The following is a 20,179-nucleotide window of genomic DNA, read 5'->3' as shown; positions in this document are numbered from 1 at the left end:
TCCTCTCTCCTGGGGAAGCTGCCAAGCTGCGATCGCTGTCCCTCTGACCAGTGCACTCCTGACAGCCCAGATCCTCAGTTCCCTCAAACGCAGTGCCATCACTGACTCTGCAAACACGGCCCATCTGTGTGCTGTTCAGTACGCCCATTCCCACTTGGAACCGTCCAACACACAGGCCACCAGTTCCAAAGCCTCAGCATGTGCTCTTCAGGAAGTTAGCACCTCCAACAAATAGGCCTTCCAGGACCTTACACACAGACCAATCCAGAACATACACTCTCCCATGTGACCACAACATGGTCACATTATGTAGTTGTGACCACTCCCATAGATGGGAGGTGTGTGGTTAGTCAGACCCACCCAGCTCTCTGATTAACGCTGGAAGCCTCCCTTTAAAACTACACAAATACTCGTGGAACTACAGGCCCCAGAATAACCTTTCTTCAAGCTTACAGCGCAGACTCCCTCAGCGACACATACCGGTCATTTACAATCATGCCGGATGTTGTCTCATCATCACAGTTATGCCTGCGACTGTCATGCATTCCCATGGCCTCAATACGCCTCCGTGCATATTCTGAGGAGACCATGCAGGGCCCCCTACCTGTAACAGGGGTCACTGCATCATACATGATAATCGTTTAGTCTAAGCAAGCTGCTGATTCTTAGCTCACTGTGTGATATAGATCTTCAAAGTTCAAAGTCTGGGTGGGCACACGGGCCACGGGAGACACGTAACAGAGGTGCTGGAAAATACAACAGGTAGAAAAGATCCTAGAAGCCACAGGAACAGTAGACGTCCTGGGTGCCTCAGGCGGAAACATAGCAGAGGTCCTGGAAGACCAGGAACAGGCAGCAGAGATATTTGGAGCTGCATTGCAGCAGGGGAAGCCCTGGAGACCGGAGACAGGTAGGAGAGGTACTGGAAGCCACAGATGGCCAGGACATGTTCTGGAAGCAGCAGGCAGACATGTAGTAGAGGTTTTGGGGAACAGGTAGCAGAGGTACTGGAAGTTATAATCAGACAAATAGCAGATGTAATGGAAGCCGGTTGTCATACAGGAGATGTCCTGGAGATCACAGTCAGGTTGCAGAGGTACTGAAATCTGCAGACAGGTAACTGGAGGTACTGGAAGCCAAAGGCAGTCAGGAGATGTGTACAGATTAAATAAAAGTCTTAATTCCAAGACACAGGTGTGTGCCTTGGTAGATGATCACAAGGAAACACACAGGACTACTTGCAAAGTCTGACATGGAGCACAAGAAAGTTTAGCGGACTAGCATGAAGGGAGCAAAGCCTAGATCTGGGACACGGCTGAAACACTGATCACCCAATTAATATGCAAAACATTCTTGTGAAACATTTGCTGCGCAAAATTCATCATTCTTGCCAGCATTTTGTCCTATGTAATCATGGTCTGTGCTGCCGAGAACAATTTCAGCCTTTGCACACTGAACTATTACAGATCGTTCATTTCACACCTGAAGCACTGTCTGCCTGTATAAACTCTCAATAAAGTTAGCAGAGATGTGCTGGCACCTGAGCAGAAGACCAATGCAGGCACTGCCCATAGGAGGGCGGACCGGCTTCGCTTATCTGTGCGCTTGCATAGCGCATGCCCTTAATTACAGCGCCGAACAGGTCAGCGTGATGCTGATGGAAGAGGGGTACCATTATAATGAAGTCAGGAGGTAGTGATTTCTTCCAAGCACCGCACAGCCTGGAAGAAATCATTAACATAAAACATTAGAAATTCATTTCTGAAGATTTACACCGCAGCTATGAGGCATACAGGTAAGACTGGTTTAACTATTCTATTACCTGTATGCCCATAGTAATAGAACAAAATCGTCAAGGGGGTGAGAGATTCCCTTTAAAACTTTACCATTTCTCAAGAGACGTGCCTGTGGATAAGGGCTGAGACAGACTGAGACCAGGCTAGTAGACATACAGCCATGGGGTGGGAGCTAAATGAACATAGCCCCCAACTGTCTGGATTCAGCTCACACTCTGAATACTCACCTCTCTCCGACGTCTTCATTGCTCCATAGCTCCTCCTCCTCAAGGTTGTGCCCCTTCTTTCTTCATAAAATAATTATAATATGCACTTCTTCTCCTTCGTATCTCTGGTCCAAGAACCAAACTCACATCTCAATGTTAGCAGTTAGCACCTTTATCTGAGTCACAACTCATAGCGATAAACATAAGAGAATTTGGTAATCTTGACTTGTATTGCAGGCAGTGAAAGCAGAAGCAGATTATGTATGTACACATGGATATATTGTACATTTCAATGTATTTTTATGTTTCCTGTATACTGAGGTGAAGAAAAAGTCAGATTTTTTTTGTTCCTATAAAACTGCTAAAAATAATTAAAAGCAAATACAAAAAAGTATTTTTTGTTTGTGAGTCTCCCCTGTAGTTGGACCCACAACCCTCAACATTACAGGCAGGAGCTAAAGCAATTGAGCCACAAGCTCTGGTCATGTCACTAGGAGAATTTTGTGTACTTGATCTATATTGCAGGCTCTGACTCCGCAGGCAAAATGTAGTGATACATTGTACACAGCAGTGTATTTCTGTTTCTGTATTCTGTAGAGAGAATAAAAGAGATTTTTTTTATCCTATACAATTACTAGAAAATACTGAAAAACACTTAAAACATTTTTATTATAATGCACTTTTAAAAAAAAAATAATAAATATCACAAATAAGCAAATAACACGGACATAGTTGGTGTCCCTAACCAAAAAAAATCCTCATTAAGCTGATATGATGATCCTTTATTAGTTAGATCTTAAGAACCAATAGTGATTATTAAGGAGCAAACAATCAGGAATAATAAAAAATAAGAAATGTTATTTCTATATTTTAAGATATGATTAATAAATTCAATGACACAACAATTAAAACTTCTAATCACAATGGGACATGATAACAAGTACTAACAAGCAGAAGAACACTTCATGATCTGACACATCTAGAATAATATAGAAATATGGTAGTGAATATCTTATAGATTGATTCTCTAAATATAGAAATATTTTTTAGAATTAATGTTTATATACCTTATTTACAGTATAACATAGGTAAATAATGGATCGAGAGATTATAGAAGACCATATCAGCTTATAGTAGTAGTGACACCATGATCAAAGTAACACCGTTGAGACACAAAGTCATACATCAGTAAAATGTTTGATCCATTACCTGTAGCTATAATGCATGGGATGTGTGAATGGCTAGCTCACACCTCGACGCGCGTTTCCCCGCCTCTGTGTCGAGGTGTGATCGTTTGCTCCTTCATAATCCCTATTGGTTCTTATATTTGGTGTCCCTGTAATAATAACAACCTACACATCACAGTGACTAAATTATTATTATTATTAAATTATTATGGCAATAAAAAAATGTATGATTGATATTTTTTCTGTATTAAACTCATAAAAAAATAATTAAAGTGTAACACTGAGGTCATAAATACTGCATTTTTCTACAGATTTTTTTTTCGGCAGGTGTCCATATCACGCTGCACAATGTTCCATGATAACTGCTTGTATGTTGGGTTTCTTTTATGCATTTTTCCCCATATTTGATGCGTTTTTGGTGCAGATGTCAATCTGCTTTTTGATACTACAAAAAAGCTTTGATTTTCTGCTTAAAAAGGCAACAACAAATTGAAAAAAAATACTAAAGAAATGAACTGGAATATACGTTGGTGCAGCATGTAAGCGCATATTCACACTGGCCACTAACTAGACAAAACCCAAGGTAAAAACATCAAAAGCAAATACCCTGCAATAAACAAACAGCAATGGTGCATGAAAATTATATAGGATGCTTAATTAACCGGATGCAGATAGGGTCACCGTGACGTCGTGGGATGGATTTAAATTTTTTTTTAATCAAAATGATGTTAACTATGCACCTTATATTATTTTCATGCACTATAGTTTTTGATTTATTTATTGCAGGGTATTTGCTTTTTATGTTTTTTATCTTGGGTTTTGTCTATTTAGTGGCCAGTGTGAATATGTGCCTACATGCTGCATGCACACCAACTTATATCCCAGTTCATCTCTTTAGGTTTTTTGTTACAATACTATAAAAGTGGGTCTTTGAAGCCAGAATTCTACTGTAATTAATTAACTATTAAATATCTCAGAATCTAGAGCCAATCTGGCAAAACTGAAGTCATATTCTTAATCAGCACCATAAACTAAATATAAAACCATGCAGACATCGTTGGCACCAGAAACATTGCATACCAGTGTCACCTATTAACTCATTCTGCATCCAGCGATAGACAGTGGAAGTCATAGGCTATAGAAGGCAACTGGAGCCCAGTTGTACAACATTTTTAGTAAAAAATACATCCCTTTAAGTCAAGAATGGGGAACCTCCAGCCGCCTGAGTGTCTGCCTCCAGTAGCGTATGCGCCCAAAAATGATCCATGACAGAGCACACTTTCACTATGTCAGCACCGTTATAGTCTATGGCCCCGTCGACGCATACACCTGAATCCCTTTTTGGGTGGGGTTCCTACGTAAGCCCCGATGGGTGCCAGCGCTCTTTCTGCCTCAAGTTCTTTACAAACCTTATTTCAAGGAGTAGAAAAATATTTAAAATTGAGAGTCCTCAGTGGTTGATACCTTTTAATACCTTTTAATCTAACTTTTTAATAATCAAAGTCATTTTATGTTTATGTGTTTGTAGCCCATTCACTATCTCCATCTACCCCCCACCCCCTGAAGATGGCTGGACCATCATTGTAAATACACACCTGTACTTTGTATCTCCCAAACCTCATTGTAGATTGTAAGCTCTCACGAGCAGGGTCGTCTTATTTTGCTTTATTATTGTATTGTTAACGTTGTTACCTATGACTGTTGTGTTTGAAACTGTTAAACTGTTAAGCGCTGCGGAATATGTTGGCGCTATATAAATAAAGATTATTATTATTAGTATTATTTTAATGGCTTGCTGAAAACTCAAAGAGTCGCACTGAGCCAAACCTGGAAAAGCAGTTACGATTACCAACATCACCCATACCACCTAGCATCACAGCCGCACCAAAGAGAAGCAGCTCCACCGTCACATTAGGAGGGGAATTGTTGTGAATTCTGTTCTTGGGCTCCCTCCTGTGGTTATAAGTGGTAGTGCTGCTGTCTCTGGATCGCAGCATTTATCAGTTGTGTCCACTTTGTGCAATTCTGACTGGGCTATTTAGTCTTGCTCTACCCTTTAGTAAGTGCCAGTTATCCATTGTTCCTGGAGGATTCACATCCCTGCCTGGTCTCTCCTGCTTTGCTGTTCATTTCAACAAAGATAAGTTCTGGCCTTGATTTTTGCTGTCCACATGCTGTGGGCCTTATTGCTCAGTTCATTTCCATGTTTTTTGTCTTGTCCAGCTTGGTCTGTATAAGGATTTGTTTAGCCAAGCTGGTATCTCTGGAGATGCAGATATACCCTCCATATCTTTAGTTAGATGTGGAGATTTAGTATTTTCTGTGGTGGATATTTTCTAGTGTTTTAATACTGACCGCATAGTACTCTGTTCTATCCTTTCTATGTAGCTAGAAGTGGCCTCCTTTGCTAAATTCTGATTTCAGTCTGTGTATGTTATTTCCCTCTCCTCTCACAGTCAATATTTGTGGGGGGCTGTCTATTCTTTGGGGATTTTCTCTGAGGCAAGATAGTTTTCCCTTTTCCATCTCTAGGGGTAATTAGTCCTCCGGCTGTGTCGAAATGTCCAGGGAGTGTTAGGTACATTCCACGGCTACTTCTAGTTGCGGTGTTAAGTTCAGGGTCTGCGGTCAGTACAGGTACCACCTTCTCCAGAGTACGTCTCATGCTACTCTTAGGCCACTAGATCATAACAGGGAATTAATTAAATGTTTGACCAAATACAGAGGGATAATTTTTAAATGGATACATTTTTGGTATAAATATCAAATTGGCCATTGGCATAAAATAAGGTTCCCCATCTCTGCTTTGACGAGGTTGTCCACTACTTTTAGGCCGGTTTCACACGGGGTGGAGCCGCATATTCATCGCTGTAATGAGCGGTACCACGTGACCGCTCATACAGGAAGAAGCTGCGGCGCTGAGAGGAAGCACAGGGGGTGGGAGGCGGGCGGTGACCGGGATCTTTATTTTAAACACACAAAAAATAAAAAAAACAATGATTTTTCATTCCTTCTCTCCAGCGAACGCTGCTGGGGTGTAGGAATGAATTCCGGCTTCAGCACCACAAGCTGGGCGGATAGCGCTTATCTCTAGCGCTGTCTCATGCACGGTCCGTGTGGTACTCAGTCGGCACACGGGCAGCACACGGCTGCCGCACGTGTGCCACACTGATGTGCCACGTGAGCACACGGACACACAGACACGGATAACTCCGGTACTGATTTTTCCGGTACCGGAATTATCTGGACGTGTGGGACAGGCCTTACATTGATGACCTACGCGTAGGACAGGTCATCAATGTCTGATCACCTGGGACCTCCGCCGATCAGATGTTACCGGTCACGATGGCCGCTGTCCGGAAGTACTCACTTGCCAAGCTACCACATCTATTTGTAGTGGCCGCCACTGGCTAATACACATCTGTCTCCTATTGATGTAAATAACAAGTCCAAGCCCTGGCACTAGCAGAAGAGGGAGCAGTGAGTACTTCGGCAAGCGTGTACTTCGGCAAGTGAGTACTTCGGGAAGCGTGTACTTCAGCAAGCTTGTACTTCAACAAGTGTGTACTTCGGCAAGCGTGTACTTCGGTAAGCATGTACTTTGGCAAGCGTGTACTTCGGCAAGCTTGTACTTCAACAAGTGTGTACTTCGGCAAGCGTGTACTTCGGTAAGTGTGTACTTCGGCAAGCGAGTACTTTGGCAAGTCTGTACTTCGGCAAGCGTGTACTTCGGCAAGCGTCTACTTCGGCAAGCGAGTCCTTCGGCAAGCATGTACTTCGGTAAGCGTGTACCTCGTCAAGCGTGTACTTCGGCAAGCATGTACTTCGGCAAGCGAGTCCTTCGGCAAGCGTGTACTTCGGTAAGCGTGTACTTCGTCAAGCGTGTACTTCGGCAAGCGTGTACTTCGGTAAGCGTGTACTTCGGTAAGTGTGTACTTCGGCAAGCTTGTACTTCAACAAGTGTGTACTTCGGCAAGCGTGTACTTCAGTAAGCGTGTACTTCGGCAAGCGAGTACTTCGGCAAGTCTGTACTTTGGCAAGCGTGTACTTCGGCAAGCCTGTACTTCGGCAAGCGAGTCCTTCGGCAAGCGTGTACTTCGGTAAGCGTGTACTTCGTCAAGAGTGTACTTCGGCAAGCATGTACTTCGGCAAGTGTGTACTTCGGTAAGCATGTACTTCGGTAAGCGTGTACTTCGGTAAGCGTGTACTTCGTCAAGCGTGTACTTCGGCATGCGTGTACTTCGGCAAGCGTGTACTTCGGTAAGCGTGTACTTCGGCAAGCGTGTACTTCGGCAAGCTTGTACTTCAACAAGCGTGTACTTCGGCAAGCGTGTACTTCGGTAAGCGTGTACTTCGGCAAGCGTGTGCTTTGGTAAGCATGTACTTCGGCAAGCGTGTACTTCGGCAAGCTTGTACTTCAACAAGCGTGTACTTCGGCAAGCATGTACTTTGGTAAGCGTGTACTTCGGCAAGCGTGTACTTCGGCAAGCGTGTACTTCGGTAAGCGTGTACTTTGGCAAGCGTGTACTTTGGCAAGCTTGTACTTCGGCAACTGCGTACTTCGGCAAGCGTGTACTTTGGCAAGTGAGAACTTCAGCAAGTGCGTACTTCAACAAGTAAGTACTTTGGCAAGTGACCACTTTGATGAGTACTTCCAGCCGGCGGACATTGCCACCACCATTAACAGTTGATTGATGGGGGTGCCGAGTGTCAGACCCCGGCCAATCAGGCATTGATTACCTATCCTTAGTAAAAGTAGTGGATGACCCCTTTAAGTAATAAAAAATACCCCCCAATGTGCCATAACCTGTAAGGAGATAAATGTACTGCCATATAAGTAGAAATCACACATTAATAAAACAAATGACAAACTGAAGTGGGGTTTCTCCTTTTTCTAGTCCTATTTGTATAATGTGGATTACTGCCTAGAATATTTCGGAGCTGTAGGCAGATAAATCATTGGCGATTACACCGTGTATAAAGACAATTATCAGTGCTAGTCATCCTCGCTCGTCCAATTTCCGGGGGCAGTGGACTTCCTGTTTGTTACACTGCTCAAAATAAGATCTAGAGGGAAAAATGTGATTATTCTGATGTGTTTACAAGCGAGATCATGAGGATTGCCAAGAGAATAGCGTATATATAAAGTGCGGCGCACAATAGACTGTTCTGTCACAAGATGTTCCTGCATGGCTAGAACATTCACCTAACAAAAGCGGAGCCTTGACTGGCAGTCAGCATGAATCAGAGCCGACAAGCTGGAGCAAAGCAATTAGTGCAGAGAAATGTCTTTTTCATTGCGCTAATCATCAGAAAACGCCATATTAAATATTGTGAACACAATGCAGAACAGGACGCATTAATGCTGACGTATAGATCAATAAAATCACTCAAGCAAACACAAATGTAGCACGTTAGTTGGCCGGAATGTAAGACCTAGGAAATGTCTCTCTGGTGTCTCGTTTTCTTCCGAGCTGCCACTTTTTAGAGAGGGATTTGTAATAAATACCCAAAATATGCATAAAATTTAATGGGAGCCTGTCTGCATAAAATGACTGTTCAAACCAAGCACAGGCGCTCGGTGCAACATTTGAGAGCACCTTTCCACCTATTTGTTTTAGATCTATCTCTGTCCTCCCTTCTTTGACTCTTCTTTGATACAGTTCTGGTTTTACAGGGCAGAGGTTAGTAAGTAGGTGGGAACATACACTGATCTGCTGGGCAACACCAAGGGTGCACTTAAACCTGTGCTTGGTTTGAACAGTCACTTGTTGCTGACATACTCCCTTTAAAGGGAATCTGATTGCAGTGATGTGTCACTTGTTAGTCTGCATGCTGTCATTTTGATACAAGTACTGTTTTCTCTGCTGCAGATCAAGCAGTGCTCTGAATGCTGAGCCTTGTATAACCCAGCCTACACCACTGATTGGCAGTATACAGAAAGCTGCCAGTGGTTGGACTAGGAGGAACGAGACACCTAGTCCTGCAGTGATAATCTCCTGCTGATAAAACACGGATTTTCTTGAAACAGTAACACAGCCTAATAAGTGACACATGCCTGGAATCAGAGTGTCTGCTCCTACATCATGCTGCTCTCAAATTACAAAACAAAAACCTCCTGACAGATTCTCTTGAATATTTGTATTAAGGCCACAAAACCAGGACCACCCACAGTGCAAAGGAACCAACCCTAGGTGATCATAGAATGCAGTAAAATCTTAACTGAGATCTGAGGATAGTCTGGATGTCAATGTCATGACTGCTAGCACAGATTCCCTCTTTCTCCCTTACCACTATCAAATCTGCACCTTTGGACAAAAAAGGTAGCAGCCCCTAGTCATGAAACAGCAACCCTTGGGTAAGGGCATACAAGATGGCATACTGCCCTGGTGGAAACTCGCGAGATCAGTTGTGTGAATTATGCTTTATATTAGCATACCTCAGTCATGAATTGTATATAGATTAGTGTTGAGCATTCCGATACCGCAAGTATCGGGTATCGGACGATATTTGCGGTATCGGAATTCCGATACTGAGTTCCGATATTTTCAGTATATCGGATACCGGAATTGGAAGTTCCCACAATTCAAAGTGCCCGAATTCAGCCAATGAGGAATAATTAGAAGTGTGGGCACATCCTGTTCTGCATGGTGGGCATGGAAGTACTGGCATGGCTGTGATTGGCTGCTGAAATGATGTCATGATGCACTATAAAAGTCGCTGCCGCCATTTAGGGCTCACTCTGCTGTGAATTCAGTTAGGGACAGGACGCTGTATCCTGACTGAGGGCCAGTTTAGAGATAGCGATTTGCTTCATTGTGCTTTACCAAGGCTAATTTAGCAACCGCTGTGTGAGATCCTTGCTTTTGCCTTGCAGCGCTGTTCACAGCTGTCTGCAAGGTCTCTGTGTGTGTGAGTGCAGCTCACTCTGTAGTCTGTGTGCAGCCACAGCCGGTTGTAGTCAGCTCAGAGTGCGTCACTGCCTCATACTGTTCTATCCATTGTCCTTTTTTGCAATTAGTGCAACCTGCTGCACATTTTTTCAAATATTTCCTATTAGTGGCTTTCCATCCGTATCCAGCTAAATTGTGGAAAAACACTACATAGGATTACATAGATCAGCTTTTTTTGGCCTTGCAGCGCCGTTTACGGCTGTCTGCACGGTCTCTGTGTGATTGCACATCGCTCTGTAGTCTGTCCGCAGCCACAGCCAGTTGTAGTCAGCTCAGGGTGCGTGACTGCCTCATACCGTTCCATTGTCTGTTTCTCAATTAGTGCAGTCTGCTGCACATTTTTTCAAATTTATCCTATTAGTGGCTTTCCCTCCGTATCCTGCTAGATTGTGGAAAAACACTAAATATGATTACATAGAGGAGCTTGTTTTGGCCTTGCAGCGCCGTTCACGGCTGTCTGCATGGTCTGTGTGTGAGTGCAGCTCACTCTGTAGTCAGTTCTGAAAAAAAAAAAAAAAATTATAAAGTTCACCAAACACACCACTTTACAGTTGTGTAGGCCACATTAGCTTATATTAAAGTCTATAGAAAATTAGTGTTTCTTATACCTGTTAGGAGCTGTACAGGAATAAGCACACTAAGCCCTTAGTACTTTTCTGCTTATCTTTATCAGTCAACCAAGAAGAAGAAGGCAGGGAGTAAGGCACGTGGGCGTGGGCGTGGAGCAGGGAGAGGATGTGGGGATTCTGTGCCTGCTGCGGGCACCGGTGACTCATCAGCACCCACTTTCAGCAGGGAACAGTCCTTCATGCGCAGCTTTGTCACAGAGCGCCGTACACCACTGCTGCATGAAGAACAAATTGAAGCCGTTGTCGGATGGATGGCAGCTAACGCATCGACTTCAATTAGTGCCACATCCTCTCAGGCACAGAGCACTGGAGAGCACCCATCTGTCTCTTCACCACGTGCCAAATTACCCAGGCAGTCAGAGAACCCAGGACAGGAGCCATCTCTACTTCTGTTCTCTGAATCTCTTGGCTTGGAAACAGGGGGCCAGCCAAGCAGCATTGGAGAAATGGAAGAAGAGGTAGTATGCAGTGATGCCCAACAGCTTTGTCTCTCTGACTCTGAAGAGACGGGTGGGCCAGTGCCTCCGGTCACCACACCGCAGTATGTATTTGATGATGAGACTCAGGTGCCACTTTCTGGTGCGTACTGTGCTGCCGAGACTACCCAGGAGAAGCAGTTGGTGGCAGAGGGTAGTGTAGATGATGAGGTCCTTGACCCATTGTGGCGTGAGGTACAGGAAGGTGGTGGGAGCAGCTCTGAGGAAGAGATTACCCGAACGGGCCAAAGAGGGAGAGGGAGGGGGAAGACTGCGGTTCCTGTAGCCTCCACTTCGGCACCCGTTAGGAGCATGCCTTTTCCAAAAGCCAAAACGGACGCTCCCAAGACTTGCAGTGCCTGGTCCTTTTTTAACACAGTTGCAGATGATATTTGCTTTGTCAAATGCAAGGTGTGTCATCAGAAAGTCAAAAGAGGGAAAAATGTCAGCAACCTCGATACCACAAATATGTGGAAACATGTACGGACCAAGCACGCGGTGGAGTTACAAAAACACACTGAAGACCTAGGCCAACCAACAGCGGCACCTACCACCTCATCAGCTCGTGTTGTTGCCTCTTCCTCCAGCTCACACACAGCTGGTTCAGCTTCCTCACAGGATCGCCATGGAAGAACCTCTGGCACTGTTGTCCAGAGACCCAGTGTAATTCCACCCACAGCACCACGTTCAGTCATCTTCACACTCCCAGCCCAGTCAAAAGCCATCGGTAGCACAGGCATGGGAGAAAAGGCGGCCATTCTTGGCAAACCACCCCCGAGCACAGGCTCCGAATGCTGGCATTGCAAAACTACTGTCCCTTGAAATGCTGTCATTCAGGCTGGTGGAGACTGACAGCTTCCGTAACTTGATGGCATTGGCAGTCCCACAATACAATGTGCCCAGCCGCTTTTTTTCAGCAGGCAAGCCGTCCCTGCCCTGCACAAGCATGTGGAGGGACACATAAAACACGCGCTACTGAACGCCGTCAGTAGCAAGGTCCATCTCACTACTGATGTGTGGACGAGTCACCGTGGACAGGGGCGATACCTTTCCCTCACTGCCCATTGGGTTAATGTTGTTGAGCCGGGTACAGATCGTGCAAGTGGCGCAGGACGTGTTCTGCCATCTCCAAGGATTGCAGGAATCCAGTCTGTACGCATTGACTCCTCCTCATACACAAGTTCCTCAGAATCATCGCTGCAGGAGCCGTCACAGTCCACCTCCACATGGACCCGTGAACGTTTACTTGTTACGACCGACATGAGCACAGCTGTGGCCAAACATCAACAGGCCGTCTTGAAATTAATTTCTTTGGGGAATCGAAGCCACACAGCGCAGGAGCTCTGGAATGCCATCAAGCAGGACAGCGACATGTGGTTTGTGCCAGCGAATCTCCAGCCTGGCATGGTAGTGTGTGACAATGGGCGAAATCTGGTGGCAGCTCTTGCCCTAGGCAACCTCACTCACATCCCATGTCTGGCACATGTGCTCAACTTGGTCATGCAGAGTTTTTTGAGGGACTATCCGGATTTTGATGCACTGCTGCACAAGGTCCGCCTAGAGTGTGCTCACTTGCGACGTTCCAGCATGGCAAGATCGCGCATTGCAGCTCTGCAGCGCCGAATCCGCCTTCCAGAACATCGCATCATATGTGACCTACCCACCAGGTGGAATTCCACGTTACATATGTTGGAGCGGTTGTGTGAGCAGCAGCCAGCAGTAATGGAGTACCAGCTGCATCAGGCGCAAAGAAATCGCACTCCACGCCGTTCAGACTTCACAACCACTGAGTGGGCCACTATGAAGGACGTCTGCCAGATTTTGCGTTCCTTTGATGATTCCACGCGGATGGCGAGTGCAGATGATGCACTAGTCAGCATGACTGTCCCCCTTATCTGCCTGCTTCAACAAACACTGCAAGCGCTAAGGGATGATGTTGTGGAAGAGGTGGAGGATGAGGAGTCACCAATTCCATCAGCTTCTGGACAGTCAGCGCTACATGGTTCCTCACAAAGGCCTAGGCAGGGGACACTTTGTGAGGAGGATGAGGAGGAGTCAATGGAGGAGGAAGACATCGGTCCAGAGGAGGGAGCTACACAATTCTCCAGTAGTCAGTGTGTAGAGCGAGGGTGGGGTGATGCAGAGCAGGCAGAGATCACGCCTCAAGCAGGGGACAGCGTTTCTTGGCCAGTTGGCAGTCTGCAGCACATGGCTGATTACATGCTGCAGTGCCTGAGAAACGACCGCCGCATCGCCCACATTCTCAACACGGTTGATTATTGGGTGTACACCCTCCTAGATCCTCGCTACCGGGACAACTTACAAAGCCTCATAACACCGTTGAACCAGGAGCGTAAAATGCGGGAGTACCAAGACACACTGGTGAATTCCATCATCTTCTCCAGTCCAAATGAGAGCAGTGCTGCTAGTGCTTTACAAAGCAGCGCTCTGCACAAAGAGGGAGCAGAAGCAGTGCCTCAGAACAAGGCAAGACCAGTATGGCCCAGCTGTGGCACAGTTTTGTGTGCCCGGCGCTGCCCGCCACACATGTCTACACCATCACAGATGGCTACAGTCAGCAGGAGGCAACGTTTCCGTCAGATGGTGACAGACTACATGTCTTGCCCTCTTACTGTACTCCCAGACGGCTCTTCCCCCTTCAAATTCTGGGTCTCTAAGTTGGATACATGGCCAGAGCTAAGCCAGTATGCATTGGAGGTGCTGGCTTGCCCTGCTGCTAGTGTATTTTCGGAACGCGTCTTTAGTGCCGCAGGTGGTGTACTAACAGACCGTTGCATGCGACTATCCTCCTATAACATTGACCGGCTTACTTTTCTGAAAATGAACAAGGCCTGGATCTCGCAGGAATTTGCCACTCCTCTTCCAGATTAAATAATTGGTTGGCTACAGTATCCAGGTCTCCTGTTGCGTTCATGTTTCTACCACCTGAACTGTAATCCCTGGGCTCCAACACCGCCAGTTGATGCTCAGAAGTGCCGTCTGCACAGTCAAAACACATGACCCAGTGTTATTGGGTTTCAGTAACGTCAGCTGATCCCCAGCTTTGTAGCCGGCAATGTGTCCTGCGAGCGCCACGCTGACACAACTACTGAAATTTAAGGGAACCTGTCCCCCCCCTCAAGGCGTTTGTTACTGAAAGAGCCACCTTGTGCAGCAGTCATGCTGCACAAGGAAAATGTAGCTCTTTTAGTTTAGCTCCTTGCACACGCAGAACTTAACACTTATAAAATGTGTCCCCTCATACCGTGAAACCATCCCGGAGGTGGGACTTTCCTTCGTAATGGGATGCAGCACAGCTGGCATTCCTACCCCCTTGGTGCCGTGCGCCGCCTCCTCAGCGTTGTTTGAATCTGTCCCGTAGCCTGCGCTGTTATGTTATCCCTTGGCCATGCGCACTTCGCGCTGCCCGTCTTCTGATATCATTTGTTGTCAGGCTGCCTGTGCGACCGCGCTGCCCGAGATCCCGCCTCGCAGTCTCTTCTGATTTAATCACACTGCGGGCCTGGGATCCATGGGCATGCGCAGTGCATATCTTCACCTCAGGCTCTCACTCATCTCCCTCCGCCTTCTTCAGACTGTGCGCCGTCAGCTGATCCCTAATAGCATGCCACGGCCTTGATGCCGCACAGTCTGAAGAAGCCAGAAGGAGGGGAGTGAGAGGCGAAGATATGCACTGCACATGCCCATGGATCCCAGGCCCATAGTGTAATTACATTAGACGACACTGCGAGGTGGGATCTCGGGCAGTGCGTCCGCACAGGCGCAGCCAGCCTGACAACAAATGATGTCAGAAGATGGGCAGAGCTAACTGCGCATAGCCATGGGATAACATAACACCGCAGGCTCCGGGACAGAATCAAACAACGCTGAGGAGGCGAAGCATGGCGCCAAGGGGGTAGGAATAAAAGCTGTGCTGTGTCCCATTATGAAGGAAAATCCCACCTCCGGGACAGTTTTACGGTATCAGGGGACACATTTTATAAGTGTTTAGTTCTGCGTTTGCAAGGAGCATAATTAAAAGAGCCACCTTTTCCTTTTGCATCATTAGTGCTGCACAAAGTGGCTCTTTCAGCTACAAACGCCTGGGGGGGGGGGGTTAAAGGTTCCCTTTCAACTTGCTCCAATTAAGCCTCGGCCTACACTCTGCTTCTCCTGCATTCCCTGGGCTCCAACACCGCCAGTTGCTGTCCGGAAGTGCTGTCTGCACAGTCAACAGTTGCTCCTCTGTTATTGGGGTTCAGTAACGCCAGCTGCTCCCCTGCTGTGTTGCGGCAATAAATCTAGCCTGCTCCTCCTGCATTCCCTGGGCTCCAACACCGCCAGTTGCTGTCCGGAAGTGCTGTCTGCACAGTCAACAGTTGCTCCTCTGTTATTGGGGTTCAGTAACACCAGCTGCTCCCCTGCTGTGTTGCGGCAATAACTCTAGCCTGCTCCTCCTGCATTCCCTGGGCTCCAACACCGCCAGTTGCTGTCTGGAAGTGCTGTCTGCACAGTCAACAGTTGCTCCTCTGTTATTGGGGTTCAGTAACGCCAGCTGCTCCCCTGCTGTGTTTCGGCAATAACTCTAGCCTGCTCCTCCTGCATTCCCTGGGCTCCAACACCGCCAGTTGCTGTCCGGAAGTGCTGTCTGTGCAGCGCCCCAGAGACCTGGTCGTTGCAGCTCTGCCGCTAAGGGGAGTGATGGTACGTCTGATTGCACTAAAAGAGTTCACCTGACCAGGTATCACAGTCACACATTACACTTCACACTCTGGCCACCAGGGGGAGCAAAAGGTTCTATGTATTAGGCCACTCCTCACACTCTGGTAAAACTGGGGGTTGGATAGGAAGTTAGAGAAGCTGACTGGGTTTTGCCCAGGTAACATCTAGTGAGAGGAGAGCATTACTTGGGAAGATTCAGGGGGTCCCTGTCAGGGGTGGGATCCTGGCAGAGGCCTAGCAAAGGACAGATCGTTACGGAGCCGTGCCTGCACCTCATTGCGACGGCATCTTAAGAAAGGACATGAAGCAAAGTATATTGTGGAGAAGTGAGAAACGAGATCACAGCACAAAGGCGATAGAACCAGAAGGAGTCGTGCCCCGAGATTGGCAACATCCTTCTGAGGCGCGTAGCCGGTGGCCGGAACGCCGAGGAAGTATTGGGCTCTACGCATTACTTCAAACCAACGGCAGGGCAGTTAACTCTAGGTTGGCTGTCTTACCTTTTCACCTAATGAAGACAACGGAGGCAATTGTGGGAGAGGGGCGTCTCTAGGGTCCCTATAAAATAACTCCAGGCCTACCCCGCCATACGGGTGCGTCCTATCCATATCATCTGGGGGACGGAGAGAAAGAACAGAAACATACACAACAGTTGTGAGGACTATCCCGTGGTGCTCAGCAGGGAAGTACTACAACACCCAGGCGCTAGTAGGTAGGCTACTGATTTCCACCTGGAAAGGGAACTCTGGATGTGCCTTCGGACCGGCCGGTCTCAGCCAGCCCTGTTAGCAGTGCTCTGGATTGTGGATGCCGAAGCCATCAGTAAAGAGGTAAAGAGACTGCAACCCTGTGTCCTCGTCATTTACTGTGACCTACACCGTTTTCTACATCTTTAATTGGGCACCCCTTAGCAGGGCCACGGACAGGGTCAGGCCACCGTGACATCCCCAGAACCGAGAGACCCGGTACCGAGTACCCCGCTGCCCTGCGCTTGGGGGCCGCTACATCTGCACAGTCAACAGTTGCTCCTCTGTTATTGGGGTTCAGTAACACCAGCTGCTCCCCTGCTGTGTTGCGGCAATAACTCTAGCCTGCTCCTCCTGCATTCCCTGGGCTCCAACACGGCCAGTTGCTGTCCGGAATTGCTGTCTGCACAGTCAACAGTTGCTCCTCTGTTATTGGGGTTCAGTAACGCCAGCTGCTCCCCTGCTGTGTTGCGGCAATGTGTCCTGCGAACGCCACGCTGACACCACAACTGAAATTTAAGGGAACCTGTGTCCCCCCCCCCAGGCGTTTGTTACTGAAAGAGCTACCTTGTGCAGCAGTAATGCTGCACAAGGAAAAGGTGCCTCATTTTGTTGTGCTCCTTGCATACGTCCCGTAGCCTGTGCTGTTATGTTACCCCTTGGCCATGCACACTTAGCGCTGCCCGTCTTCTGATATCATTTGTTGTCAGGCTGCCTGTGCCTGTGAGGCCGCGCAGCCCAAGATCCCGCCTCGCAGTCTCTTCTAATTTAATCACACTGCGGGTCTGGGATCCATGGGCATGTGCAGTGCATATCTTCACCTCAGGTTCTCACTCATCTCCCTCCGCCTTCTTCAGACTGTGCGTCGTCAGCTGATCCCTAATAGCATGCCACGGCCGTGATGTCGCACAGTCTGAAGAAGCCAGAAGGAGGGGAGTGAGAGGCAAAGATATGCACTGCACATGGATCCCAGGCCCGCAGTGTGATTACATTAGACGACACTGCCAGGCGGGATCTCGGGCAGCGCGTCCACACAGGCGCAGCCAGCCTGACACCAAATGATGTCAGAAGACGGGCTGCGCTAACTGCGCATGGCCAAGGTTGAACATAACAGCGCAGGCTACGGGACAGATTCAAGCAACCCTGAGGAGGCGGCACACGGCGCCAAGGGGGTAGGAATGACGGCTGTGCTGCGTCCCATTTTGAAGGAAAGTCCCACCTCCGGGACAGTTTCACGGTATCAGGGGAAACATTTTATAAGTGTTTAGTTCTGCGTTTGCAAGGAGCATAATTAAAAGAGCCACCTATTCCTTTTGCATCCTTAGTGCTGCACAAGATTGCTCTTTCAGCTACAAACGCCTTGGGGGGGGGGTTAAAAGTGCCCTTTCAACTTCCTCCAGTGCAGGCTTCGGCCTACACTCTGCTCCTCCTTGATTCCCTGGGCTCTAACACCGCCAGTTGGTGCTCGGAAGTGCTGGCTGCACAGAGAAAAACACTCGCCACTATGTCAGTGGGGTTCAGTAACGTCAGCTGTTCCCCTGCTGTGTAGCCGGCAACGTGTCCTGCAAACGCCACGCAGACACAACAAACAATAAGATGCCTCCAGTGCAGGCTTCGGCCTACACTCTGCTCCTCTGCTCCTCCTTGATTCCCTGGGCTCTAACACCGCCAGTTGGTGCCCGGAAGTGCTGGCTGCACAGAGAAAAACACTCGCCACTGTGTCAGTGGGGTTCAATAACGCCAGCTGTTCCCCTGCTGTGTAGCCGGCAACATGTCCTGCAAACGCCACGCAGACACAACAGACACTAAGCTGCCTCCAGTGCTGGCTTCGGCCTACACTCTGCTCCTCCTGCTATCCCTGGGCTCTAACACCGGCAGTTGGTGCCCGGAAGTGCTGGCTGCACAGAGAAAAACACTCGCCACTGTGTCAGTGGGGTTCAGTAACGTCAGCTGTTCCCCTGCTGTGTAGCCGGCAGCGTGTCCTGCAAACGCCACGCAGACACAACAGACAATAAGCTGCCTCCAGTGCAGGCTTCGGCCTACACTCTGCTCCTCCTTGATTCCCTGGGCTCTAACACCGCCAGTTGGTGCTCGGAAGTGTTGGCTGCACAGAGAAAAACACTCGCCACTGGGTCAGTGGGGTTCAGTAACGTCAGCTGTTCCCCTGCTGTGTAGCTGGCAACGTGTCCTGCAAACGCCACGTAGACACTACAACAAAAATTAAGGGAAACCTGCCCCCCCAGGCGTTTGTAACTAAAAGAGCCACCTTGTGCAGCACTAATGCTGCATTTGGACAAGGTGGCTCTTTTTGTTATACTCATTGCACACGCAGAACTAAACACTTATAAAATGTGTCCCCTGATACCGTTTAACCATCCCGGAGGTGTGACTTTCCTTTGTAATGACACGCAGCAACCCCCCTTGGCGCCGTGCGCCACCTCCTCAGCGTTGTTTGAATCTGTCCCGGAGCCTGCGCTGTTATGCTATCCCTTGGCCATGCGCAGTTAGCGCTGCCCGTCTTCTGACGTCATTTGTTGTCAGGCTGGCTGCGCTTGTGTGACCGCCCTGCCCGAGATCACGCCTCGCAGTGTCTTATTTATTCTCACTGCGGGGCTGGGATTCATGGGCATGTGCAGTGTATATCTTCGCCTCTCACTCATCTCCTTCCGCCTTCTTCAGACTGTGCGGCTTCATGGCCGTGGCATGCGATAAGGGATCAGCTGACGCCGCACAGTCTGAAGCAGGCGTAAGGACATGAGTGAGAGGAGAAAATATTTACTGCGCAAGGCCATGAATCCCAGCCCCGCAGTGTGAATAAATCAGAAGACACTGCGGGGCTGGGATTCATGGGCATGCGCAGTAACAGCGCATGGCCAAGGGATAACACAACAGCGCAGACTTCGGAACACAAAAAAGCAACGCTCAGGAGGCTGCGCCCAGCACCAAGGGGGTATTTTTGACAGCTGTGCTTCATCTCATTAAGAATGAAAGTCCCGCCGCCGAGACGGTTTCACGGTATGAGGGGCAAAATTTTATAAGTGTTTCATTCAGCGTGTGCAAGGAACATAATTAAAAGAGCCACCTTTTCCTTGTGCAGCATTACTGCTGCACAAGGTGGCTCTTCTAGTTACTAACGCCTGGGGGGGTTTAAAGGTTCCCTTTCAATTTGCTCCAATTAGGCTTCGGCCTACAATCTGCTCCCCCTGCTGACCCTGGGCTCTAACACCGCCAGTTGGTGCCCGGAAGTGCTGGCTGCACAGAGAAAAACACTCGCCACTGTGTCAGTGGGTTCAGTAACATCAGCTGTTCCCCTGCTGTGTAGCTGGCAACGTGTTCTGCAAATGCCACGCAGACACAACAGACAATAAGCTGCCTCCAGTGCAGGCTTCGGCCTACACTCTGCTCCTCCTGCATTCCCTGGGCTCTAACACCGCCAGTTGGTGCTCGGAAGTGCTGGCTGCACA

Source organism: Ranitomeya variabilis, chromosome 2 (assembly GCF_051348905.1).
Source record: "Ranitomeya variabilis isolate aRanVar5 chromosome 2, aRanVar5.hap1, whole genome shotgun sequence".
NCBI lineage: Eukaryota > Metazoa > Chordata > Amphibia > Anura > Dendrobatidae > Ranitomeya > Ranitomeya variabilis.
Note: the sequence above shows the minus strand (reverse complement) of the source record.